This window comes from Macaca mulatta, chromosome X (genome assembly GCF_049350105.2).
Source record: "Macaca mulatta isolate MMU2019108-1 chromosome X, T2T-MMU8v2.0, whole genome shotgun sequence".
Lineage (NCBI taxonomy): Eukaryota > Metazoa > Chordata > Mammalia > Primates > Cercopithecidae > Macaca > Macaca mulatta.
In genome coordinates this window covers 55,023,222-55,035,741 of record NC_133426.1, presented here as the reverse complement: position 1 = coordinate 55,035,741, position 12,520 = coordinate 55,023,222, and the positions used below count along the sequence as shown (strand labels likewise).

Here is a 12,520-nt window from a genome sequence, read left to right as displayed (position 1 = left end):
TTGAGAGGATGGAAGAAGATCAGCAGTGGTAAAGTTCAAGGTTACCTCAGGCGGAAAAAAAAAGTTAGTAGAATGCATGAGACAGAAATATATCAAGCCCGTGACACCTTATCAGGTTAACAGAAAAGCAAAAGCCTCCTTCTCATGTGATACAGATCAGAAGAGATTCAAATGTGAATGCCACTGCTGCCAGAGGTATATGGGAAACACTTCTGGGATCTCAAGCAGGAAGAAAGTAAACTTCCATTCTTCCTGGGGTAACCTAACACAAGAACTCAATAACTTGATGCTCAATTCTGAAACTATCCATCCAACCTACTCTCCTACAAGAAAGGGCAGAGGAAAGAAAGCCCAAAACAGAATCATCAGAAAAGCAAAATTACATTTCAGAGGCTCCTATAAACATAAGCAGAATAACTCTTGAGACTACCATCCTCAGGTAAAGGAAGATCAAAATAAATGGGATCATGAACGTCAACATTACCAATTGCTTGAGTGGAATCCTTTTGAAAACATGGTCAGGAGGAGTAACAGCATCCAGTTTTATGACAAATAATCACATCAGCTGGCAATTCAATCTAATTGTGGCATCAGCATCTGTCCTCCAGTATTTTAGCATCACCCTGGCATATGCTGGAAGCAATTGCTCTTTGGCAATGGCAACAGGGTAGCAATGATTCTATACTCTTGGTAATATTGTTTTCATGGTGCAAGCTGTCATTTTCCCTCCTTAGGTTTCAGTCTTTCCTCCCTTACCATGTTGACAATAAGGTATAAAGCATCTATGCAGTGTTTCTGACTTCCTGTTTTTTAAATGGTTTCATTTCACTTTATTGATTGGATCCCAGAAGTACTAGGTCTGTTGAAATATACTTGTGTGTGTGTGTGTGTTCACTTTTTATTTTGAAATTATACATGCACAGGAAGTTGCAAAAAGAATACAACCTTCACCTAGTTTCCCCCAAGACAATTTATAGCTTACATAACTATAGTATAGTATCAAAATCAGGAAATTGACATTGGAACAATGTGTATGTAGTTCTGTGTCATTTTATCATATGTGGAGATATGTGTAATCACCAATCCAATCAAATTACAAAACTTTTTCATCACCACAAAGATCTTTCTCATGCTATCCCTTTGTAGTCACACTCACCACCATCCCAGCACAATTTCTAAGCTCAGGTAACAACTCAACTGTTCTCCATCTCTCTAATCATTTCATTTTAAGACTGTTACTTAAAAAAGAAACATGCAATATGTGTCCTTTTGGGGTTGGCCTTTTCCATTCAGCATAATGCTCTCAAGGTCCATACAATTTGTTGTGTGTATCAAAAGTTGCTGATTAGCATTCCATGGTATGGATATGCCATGGTTTCTTTATCCATTCACCTCTTGGTGGACATGTTGGCTCTCAAATTTGGGCTATTACAAATAAAGCTTCTATGAACAAATCTTTTTGTGAACATTTGCTCTCATTTATAATAGCCAATTCAGCTGCTCTAATAGATATCTACTGATATCTCATTGGAAGTCTTTGTAGACCCCTCCAATACCTGCACCATCAAAACCCACTATTTTTCAACTCTACTCATTTTTTGTTAATGAATAGGAATTGTTTCATGGCTTGAAACAGTTTAGGTGGGAATATTCTGGTACTTTTGTTCAGAATCATCCCTACTAACACAATGAGCAAGGTAGTTGTTTTTAAGGATGCATTTTATTATACTCCAAAATAACCTCCATGAATTCTAATCCCTTGTATGCTATTTTAAAACTCTGCAATCATTTGCAAATTACACAAGTTCTTTGTGTCTCAGTGTTCTGATCTGAGAAAAAGGAATTGTAGTATTACCAAACACAGAGGACTTCAGCTATATGAACTAAATGCAATTATGTCAATAAAGTGTAAGAAATGCCTCATAGTATGTTAGTTAAATTAGTTATATATCTCTTAATCCTCTTACTAAAGATATCATGGAGGTACAGATGGTATTTTTTGAATGTCTGACATGATGATCAAATGAAACAAAATAGAAAAAGTTCTTAGAATAATACAAACTATTAGATGTACCATTACACCTACTATGATATTTAAGATATCCCATAGTATGGTTTTCACAATAGTTTATCATTGCATTTATCAGATGATACCTTTTGAATAAAAAATATATATTAAATGAAAAATACTTTTATGCATCAGAAGCGTAAACTCTGAAAATGTAATTTACTGTTTGAGACTTGGGAAATGGTACCCTAAATTTCACACTATACTGAGAACTGTGTCAGCTACTATGTGGATTTTCATAGAAAAATTTCTCACGTTCTAGCCATTGAACACCTCATAGCTGACTAGACAGATTTTCAATGTATGTAATTTTTTAAAAAGTCACACATACTGTGCATACGAAGGTAAATTCCATCTTATCTCCTGACAGGAATGGAAATGATGTTCCTATTTATGCTACTTCCAAAAGATCAATTAGTTCAACAAACATTCATTGACACCTGCCAGCTTTCAAGCAATGTCTTAGATTCTGAAGGTGGTGATATTGAGAAAGACTAACCAATCAATGTGCTAAATTCACAAATTGCATGGTATTTTAGAAAGTGCTAAGTGCTGTAGAAAAGGGGGGAGTCAAGCAAGGCAAGGGAAATTTGGAGTTTGACAAGGAACTGGGTGAGCTGCAGATTAAATTATTACACAGAGTGACCAGGGTAGGCTGCATTGAGAAAGTGACATTTTGATGAAGACGTGAAGGGGTAGAGGAGTCAGCCAAACAGATAAATGGGGTCAGAACTTTCCAGACAGATGAAACAGTTTGGAAAAAGTGTCAGAGGCAGAGCCTGCCTGACATAGCTCAGACGCTACAAGGACAACAGTGCAGCTGGGAGCAGGAATGAGGGCTGAACAGAAGGCAGGAGATGACAGGGTGACAAGGACAGGATCCTGTTGGACCTGGTAAGCTTTGACTCAGCAAGCTAGTCTGAAAAGAACAACCAAGGGGCATAAATACTGAAGGCAAGTCTGTGTGGGGTAGTCAAGTTCAGGCAAAGGAGGGCCATGGGAAGAACAGAGAAGAGGACATAGGGATAATCTGCATGTCTTTTATATATGTGTGTGTGTTCAATTTAACCTGCAGCTCATCCAGTTCCTTGTCAAACTCCAATACATATAATACATACATACACACACACATAAAAGATATAGTGTGTGTGTATATATATATATACAATCTGCATGTCTTATAGCAACACACATATATGTGACATGCAGATTATCCCTTATATATCTCTTATATATATTTATACACATACACACACATATAAAAGATATATATATACACACACATACACACACACAAACACACATAATGCTGAGTATCTCTGAGAAAAAGGTAAATGATTGATGAGTGATTATCAATTATTTGTCATGAAAAAACAAAGATAAATACCTACACCCTCAACAATTTTTAATTAACCCAATGATTCCATGAGATCCATGCAGCAGGCATGACTGTGCTATTAGCACTCCCACACAAGAGATACCAGACCAAATGGAAAGCTTCTGTATCTATTAAGCTGAGGCACTGGCACCAACATGCAGAAATTCATGCTGTGGGTGGAGGAATCTACTTCCTACTGCTTCATGCCCTGGGTGTTCTTACTGCCTTATATATTCCACAATGGAAACTAGAGAAGCAGGCAATCCAGAGCACCCAATGGTTGCAGAAAAAAGAAAGCCCCAAGAAAAGCTTGCTGTGTTTAGCCAAAGAACCAATCAATGCATGAGACATGTAATTGAGTAGCCCCAATTCTACATGCACCTTGAGATTCTCAGTCCTTACACACAAAACTATTCATGGTCCCTGAAGGGAAAAAGTACAGAAAACAAGCCCACTAGGCTTCCATCATGTTTATATTTGTCTATTAGAATACACTCTCTCTTCTGTGAAGGAACATGAAGTCCAGTAAAGCAGATGTGCTATCTGTTGTGGCCACTGCTTTATCCCCTATTCCTAGAGCAGGCCATGGCGCAGCACAGGCCCTCACTGCCTGCTTACTTCATTAAATGAATGAATGAATATGTAAATATGAAAGAGGATGGAGAGACAAGGCTAGAGGATGAAGCCAGTCATGAAGTCTGTGAGTGGCAAAGGAACTGGCTGTTCCTTTTTCCAAGAAGAGTTGCAAGTCTTATGCTCATTATTTCACCTGGGTCTCTCAACAGACCTTCAAGCTAAGTACTCTAATCCTCCTTTGACATTTCAAGGGACTAAAGATGTCTTCATGTACCCATGTTCTTTCCTCTCTGCTCTACCCTTTTACATGCTGGGTTAAACCTCAAAGTGGTCTCAAGATAGCTATACTTTTTCCAGGCCTCATGGATTAAAATGTTTATATCCCTAAGCAAAAGAAGAATTTGTGCATCTGATATTTTCTAGGAGCAAAAAATTATTTCACAGGAGTCCCCAGGATATATTTTCTTCTTTCACCTAGGCCAACACTGGGTCACATACCCATTTCTCAAGATAGAAAGGATGACCATTAGTCTGAGATGGAAAGATTTTGGAATACAATGGATGCTGCGGAGTCAAGCACAATATTCCCTACACCAGCATACACACTGTTGTGAGAGGCTTTGTGTGTGTAGGAGGAAGGCAGGGAGAGTGAGACAAAGAGAGCCTGTAGCAGGATAGATTTCAAAGTGCAACACTGCGCACTGAGCAAAAACAGACTGAATGTTTTGATATGCTGCTTATTCCCACTTTATAGGTGAAGAAGTTGAACTCAGATTATTAAGTGATTAGCTCCAGATCACATAGCTCTTCTAAGAAGAAGAGCCAGGTATTCCACAGAGGAGTCCACTTTCCTAATCCCCAAGCTCTACAGGTTCTATAGGCTGTGAGATGTTGTCTCCCTTAGCCATGCTGAGCCTCAGATTCCTCATCTGTATAAAAGAGATAAGGGAAATACGTACTCTACATGGACACTGTGAGACTTAAGTGAGACAATACATGTAAAACACTTGGGAACCCAGTAGATTTAGTAAACAGTAGCTCTTCCCATCATTGAATCTATTATACAACATCCACCACTTGGATGACACACAGATACTCACCTAAATGAGCAAACAATTACTGAGGGCTAGAGGTAGGATCCTCTGGGGGAGGGGACATTGTCAGGACAGGAAAGACTACTGACGCTACAGATCCCACAGCAAAAAGTCACAAAATTTCCTGTGAAAACTTCTACCATTTCCCTAAGGATGCTGTGTGGGCATCACCCTCCTCCATGACATTTTCTTCAGCAATATCCTTCATTCAGTCTCTGGCCATCAGATCTCACCTCCCCAGCTTCCTGGTCCCAGGCCCAGCCACAATCTCTATTCAGGACTGTAACAAGGTATCTCTTCAGTGAATTATGGAATGCAGGCCCATTTTGATGGCAGATTTGAGGTTGAGGGAGTAAGAGTCCATCAAACCTTTGTTATGAATGAAAATCACGTGGAGAATGTACAACAACTAGATGCTTCCGGTCAAAGTGTAGGACAACAGTCACAAACCCTAGTGAATTCATGCACAGGGATTTGCTATGGTCACTCATTACTAATATATTATTTTTAATTATTAGTAACAGGTATAGTAGTTATACTTTGTTGAGTATCAAGTACTATCATGCTAGCAATAAATGAACTCTAGGCATTCTGTGAGGTAGGTCATCATCTACTTAGAGAATACTTCTCTGACATGCCTCTAAAATATTTTCAGCAGGTGGTAGTCATTTATAATTATCATAAAATATTTCTAGCATATTTTCTGTGAAGATATATAATTGCACTTCCTGGGTAGTGTCATGTAACTAGTTGTGGCCTACATAAACAGAAGTAATTCATATCATATCTGAGACCGAGTATTTGATTTCTAGGGCAAGACTCTCCAGAGCATTCTCTTTTCTTCTGGCACAGTGACCAGTAATATTCAAGATGGTGGCTGTTTTAATTGTGGTACCTAAATAACTACAAATACCACATTACCACTCTTGTTTCATGATGTATGTGTAGTGTGGTTAAGAAAAATCCTATCTATTTACCACTGAGCTTGTGGGTTTGTTTCTGTAGCATAAGCAAGTCTGTCCTGAATTATACACTGTCCCCTCGATAGTTATTTTCTGTCCTTTCACTCAATTATTTCCTGTGTTGGCAGAATTCTAAAGATGGCCTTTCAAGATTCATGTCTCCTGGTTATTCAATCAAATGCCTATCTAGATGTTGCTTTAAAGGGATTTTACAGATGTAATTAAAGTCCCCAGTGAGTTGACCTTGAAACACAGATATTTTTTTGGGGTGGGCCTGACCTCTTTAGGTGAGTCCTTTAAAAGCTGAGTTTTCTCTAGCTGGTGGCACTGGGGGAAATTAGAGAGATTTGAAGCATAAAAACTTGAGGAACCATTGCAGGCTTGAATATGGAAGAGGCCACCTAATGAAGAATATGGATAGCTTCTAGAAGCTAAAATCAGCACTCAGATGATAGCCAAGGAACTGAGGACAGTCCTACAATCACAACAAACTGAGTTTCCTACAGTCATAACGAACTGAGTTTTTCCAATAACAGGAATGAACTTGGAAGAAGACTGCAAGCTCCACATAAAAACACAGTAAGTGGACATCTTGATTTCAATGACGGTGGACCAGACTTCTAACCTACACAACTGTGAGTTAATAAATGGGTGTTGTTTGAAGCCATTAAATGTGTAGTAATTTGTAATGAAACAATACATTTCCCTTGTAGCATTCGTCACAATCACGCATTTTCCTATTCATTCATTTTTTTAATGTTCTAACTTTTCCACTAAAATAAAAGGAGTAGTTTTTCTGGTCTTGCCGCCCATCTAAGCCTTGAAGTTATTTTGTGGTCATTTCCTTTTGTTCTCCTGGCTCAAGAATTAACCATAACAAATGAGAGTGAGAAACAAAAAGAAGCTACTAGCCAAGTCACAATTTATCTTGGCTTTTATGTACTCTCAGAAATAACAAAAATTATGCAAATTATTGCCTCAACCTAAATTTATTTTTGGGACCAAAATATAAGAATTTTCCCTTATCATCCAGAAAGCATCCCCTTCTCACATCACTATAAAAAAGTCATAAACCATACCCCTTCCCCATCTTGGAAAGGAGTAGGGGAGTGGGGTGAAATCTTAAGAAACAGATTTTTCAGATAAAATTCAACATCCCTTCATGTTAAAAACTCTTGATAATCTAGGTATTGAAGGAACATATCTCAAAATAATAATAGTGATACATGACAAACCCACAGCCAATATCATATTGAATGGGCAAAAGCTGGAAGCATTCTTCTTCAAAACCAGCACACGGATGCCCTCTCTTACCACTCCTATTCAACATAGTATTGATGTTCTCGTCAGGGCAATGATTCGGGTAAGAGGAAGAAATAAAGGGTATTCAAATAGGAAGAGAAGAAGTCAAATTATCTTTGTTTGCAGATGACATGATCCTATATCTAGAAAACCCCATCATCTCAGCCCAAAAGCATCTTTAGGTGATAAGCAACTTCAGTAAAGTCTCAGGATACAAAATTAATGCACAAAAATTGCTAGCATTCCTAAACACCAACAACAGGCAGAGAGCCAAATCATGAATGAACTCCCAATCACAATTGCTACAAAGAGTATAAAATACCTAGAATACAGCTAACGAGGGAAGTGAATAACCTCTTCAAGGAGAACTACAAACCACTGCTCAAGGGAATCAGAGATGACACAAACAAAGAGAAAAATACACCGTGTGTGTGGATAGGAAGAATCAATATTGTGAAAATGGCCATACTGCCCAAAATGATTCAAAGACTCAATGCTATTCCCATTAAACTACCACTGACATTCTTCACAGAATTAGAAAAAAGCTATTTTAAAATTCATATGGAACCAAAAAAAAAAAGAGCCTATATAGCCAAGACAACTCTAAGCAAAAAAGAACAAAGCTGGAGGCATCACGTTACCAGACTTCAAACTGTACTACAAGGCTAGAATAACCAAAACAGCATGGTACTGGTACAAAAAGAGACACATAGACCAATGAAACAGAATAGGGAACTCAGAAATAAGACCACACACCTACAACCATCTGATCTTCAACAAACCTGACAAAAACGAGCAATGGGGAAAGGGCTCTCTATTGAATAAATGGTGCTGGGAGAACTGGATAGTCATGCCAAAAATTAAAACTGAACTCCTTCCTTACACCTTATACAAAAATTAACTCAAAGTGGATTAAAGACTTAAACGTAAAACCCAAAACTCTAAACACCTTAGAAGAAAATACATTCAGGACACAGGCACGGGAAAGTATTTCATGATGAAAATGCCTAAAGCAATTGCAACAAAAGCAAAACTTTATAAATAAGATCTAATTACACTAAAGAGTGTCTGCACAGCAAAAGAAACTATCAACAGAGCAAACAGATAACCTACAGATTAGGAGAAAATTTTAGCAATCTACCCATCTGACAAAGATCTAATATCCATAGGCTACAGGGACTTTAACAAATTTACAAGAATAAAACAAAACCCCATTAAAAAGTGGGCAGAGGACATGAACAGACACTTCTCAAAAGAAGGTATTCATGAGGTATTCATGTAGCCAACAAACAAATGAAAAAAGCTCAACATCACCAATTATTAGAGAAATGTAAATCAAAACCACAACCAGATACCTTCTCATGCCAGTCAGAATGGTGATTATTAAAAAGTCAAGAAATAAGAAATGCTGGCAAGGATGAAGAGAAACAGGACTGCTTTTACACCGTTGGTGGGAATGTAAATTAATTCAACCATTGTGGAAGACAGTGTGGCAATTCCTCAAAGATCTAGAACCAGAAATACCATTTGACCCAGCAAACCCATTATTGGGTATGTCCCCAAAGGAATATAACTCCTTCTATTGTAAAGATACATGCATGCATATGTTCACTGCAAAACTAGTCACAATAACAAAAACATGGAATAAACCCAAATGGCCATCGATGATAGACTGGATAAAGAAAATGTGGTACATACATACCATGGAATACTATGCAGCTATAAAAAGGAATGAGATCATATCCTTTGCAAGAAAATGGATGGAGCTGGAAGCCGTTATCCCTAGCAAACTAATGCAGGAACAGAAAACCAAACACCACATGTTCTCACTTATAAGTGGGAGCTGAACGATGAGAACACATGGACACATGGGAGGAACAACACACACTGGGGCCTGTCGGCAGGAGCAGGGGCAGGGAGAGCATCCAGAAGAATAGCTAATGATGCTGGGCTTAATACCTAGGTGATGGTTGATCTGCGCAGCAAACCACCATGGCACACGTTTACCTATGTAACAAACCTGCACATCCTGCACATGTACCCTAGAACTTAAAATAAAAGTTGAATAAAATAAAAAGAAGAAACAGATTTATCAGGCTGGACATGGTGACTCACACCTGTAATCCCAGCACCGTGGGAAGCCAAGGTAAGAGAATCATTTGAGCCCAGGAGTTCGACACCACCCTGGCCAACATGGCGAAACCCTGTCTCTACTAAAACTAAAAAAAAAAAAAAAAAAAAATTGCTGGGCATGGTGGTGTGTGCCTGTAGTCCCAGCTACTGGGGAGGCTGAGACCAGAGGATCACTTGAACTTGGGAGGCGGATGTTGCAGGAAACTGAGATTGTGCCACTGCATTTCAGCCTGGGCGACAGAGGGGGACTTTGTCTCAAAAATAAATAAATAAAAATTAGTGACAAGGGATCTGGCAAGATGGCTGAATAGGAAGAGCTCCAGTCTGCAGCTCCCAGGGAGACCAATCCAGAAGGCAGGTGATTTCTGCATTTCCAACTGAGGTACTCTGTTCATCCCACTGGGACTGGTTAGGTAGTGGGTGCGGCCCACGGAGGGCAAGCAGAAAGAGAGTGGGGCATCACCTCACCCAGGAAGTACAAGGAGCTGGAGGGCCTCCCTTTCCCAGGCAAGGGAAGCCGTGAGCTTGGAACCACAGCATGACAGACCCCTTCACTCCACTAGAAAGGCAGCTGAAGCTGAAGCCAGGGAACCAGTGGTCTCGCTCAGTGGATCCCACTCCCATGGAGCCCAGCAAGGTAAGAACCACTGGCTTGAAATTCTCACTGCCAGCACAGCAGGCTGAAGTCAACCTGGGAGGCTCGAACTTGGTGGGAGGAGGGGCATCCGCCATTACTAAGGCTTGAGTAGGCAGTTTTCCCCTGACAGCGTTAAGGAGGCCAGGAAGTTCGGACTGAGCAGAACTCACCACAGCTTGGCAAAGTGGGTGTGGCCAGACTGCCTCTCTAGATTCCTACTCACTGGGCACGGCATCTCTGAAAGAAAAGCAGCAGCCCCATTCAGGGGCTTATAGTAAAACTCCCATCTACCTGGGACAGAGCACCTGTGGGAAGGGGCAGCTGTGGGCACAGCTGCAGCAGACTTAAATGTTACTGCCTGCCGGCTCTGAAGGGAGTAGCAGATTCTGACAAGGTTTCTCCCAGCACAGCACTAGAGCTCTGCTAAGGGACAGACTGCCTCCTTAAGTGGGTCCTTGACTCCCATGCCTCCTGACTGGGAGAGACCTCCCAGCAGGGGTCAACAGATATCTCATACAGGACAGATGTGACTGGCATCAGGGCGGTACCGCCTGGGAAAAAGCTTCCAGAGCACAGAGCAAGAAGCAATCTTTGCTGTTCTGCAGCCTCCACTGGTGATACCCAGGAAAACGGTCTGGAGAGGACTTCCAGCAAACTGCAGCAGACCTGCAGAAGATGGGCCTGACTGTTAGAAGAAAAACTAAAAAACAGAAAGCAGTAACATCAACAAAAGGACCCCCACACAAAAACCTCATCGAAAGGTCATCAGCCTAAAAGATCAAAGGTAGATACATTCACAAAGATGAGGAAAAGCCAGCGCAAAAATCCTGAAAATTCCAAAAACCAGAATGCCTCTTCTCCTCCAAATGATTGCAACTCCTCTCCAGCAAGGGCACAGAACTGGACGGAGAATGAGTTTGACAAATTGACAGAGGTAGGCTTCAGAAGATGGGTAACAACAAACTCCTCAGAGCTAAAACAGCATTTTCTAATCCAATGTAAGGAAGCTAAGAACCTTGATAAAAGGCTACAGGAACTGATAACTAGAATAACCAGTTTAGAGAAGAACATAAATAACCTGATAGAGCTTAGAAACACAGGACGAGAATTTCGTGAAGCATACACAAGTATCAACAGCTGAAATGATCAAGCAGAGGAAAGGATATCAGAGACTGAAGACCAACTTACTAAAATAAGGCATGAAGACAAGATTACAGAAGGAAAAATGAGAAGAGATGAACAAAGCCTCCAAGAGATATAGGACTATGTGAAAAGACCAAACCTACAATTGATTGGGGTCCCTGAAAGTGATGAGGAGAACGGAATCAAGCTGGAAAACACACTTAGGATATATTATTCAGGAGAACTTCCCCAACCTAGCAAGACAGGCCAACATTCAAATTCAGGAAATACAGAGAACACTACTCTGTTACTCTTTGGGAAGAGCAACTTCAAGACAAATAATAATCAGATTCCCCAAGGTTGAAACAATGGAAAAAATTTTAAGGGCAGCCCGAGAGAAAGGTAAGGTTACCTACAAAGGGAAGCACATCAGACAAACAGCGGATCTCTCTACAGAAACCCTACAAGCCAGAAGAGAGTGGGGGCCAATATTCAACATTCATAAAGAAAAAACTTTTCAACCCAGAATTTCATATCCAGCCAAACTAAGCGTCATAAGGGAAGGAGAAATAAAATCCTTTACAGAACATCAAATGCTGAGGGATTTTATCACTGTCAGGCCTGACTTATGAGGGCTCCTGAAGGAAGCACTAAACGTGAAAAGGAAAAACCAGTACATAACCTGAACAGACCAATAACAAGCAACAGATCAAAGCCATAATAAAAGTCTTCCAGTAAAGAAATTCCCAGACCTGATGGCTTCGCTACTGAATTCTACCCAACATTTAAAGAGGGACTAATATCAATCCTACTCAAACTATTTTGAAAAATAAATGAGGAGGGAATAGTTCCAAACTCATTCTATCAGGCCAGTATTACCATGATACCAAAACCAGACAAAGACACATCAAAAAAAGAAAACTACAGGGCAAAACCACTGGTGAATATTGATGCAGAAATCCTCAACAGAATACTAGCAAATCAAATTCAGCAATACATTAGAAAGAATAATCATCATGACCAAATGACATTTATCCCTAGGATGGAAGGATGGTTCGACATATGCAAATTAATATATGTGGTAATGCGTATCAATGGAATAATGGATACAAATCATACAATCATTTCAATTGATGCTGAAAAGCATTTAATAAAACTCAGTACGTCATCATAATACAAAGCCTCAAAACACCAGGGAAAGAAGGAACATACTTCAATGTAATAAAAGCCATATACCACAGACCCACA

At 39.8% G+C, this 12,520-nt stretch overlaps 1 protein-coding gene across 1 annotated transcript in view; it reads left to right on the top strand.

Moving 5' to 3' along the window:
- Positions 1–12,520, top strand: part of ALAS2 (5'-aminolevulinate synthase 2) — a 421,539-nt gene that overhangs the window by 228,913 nt on the left and 180,106 nt on the right. The gene's annotated exons all lie outside the window — the stretch shown is intronic.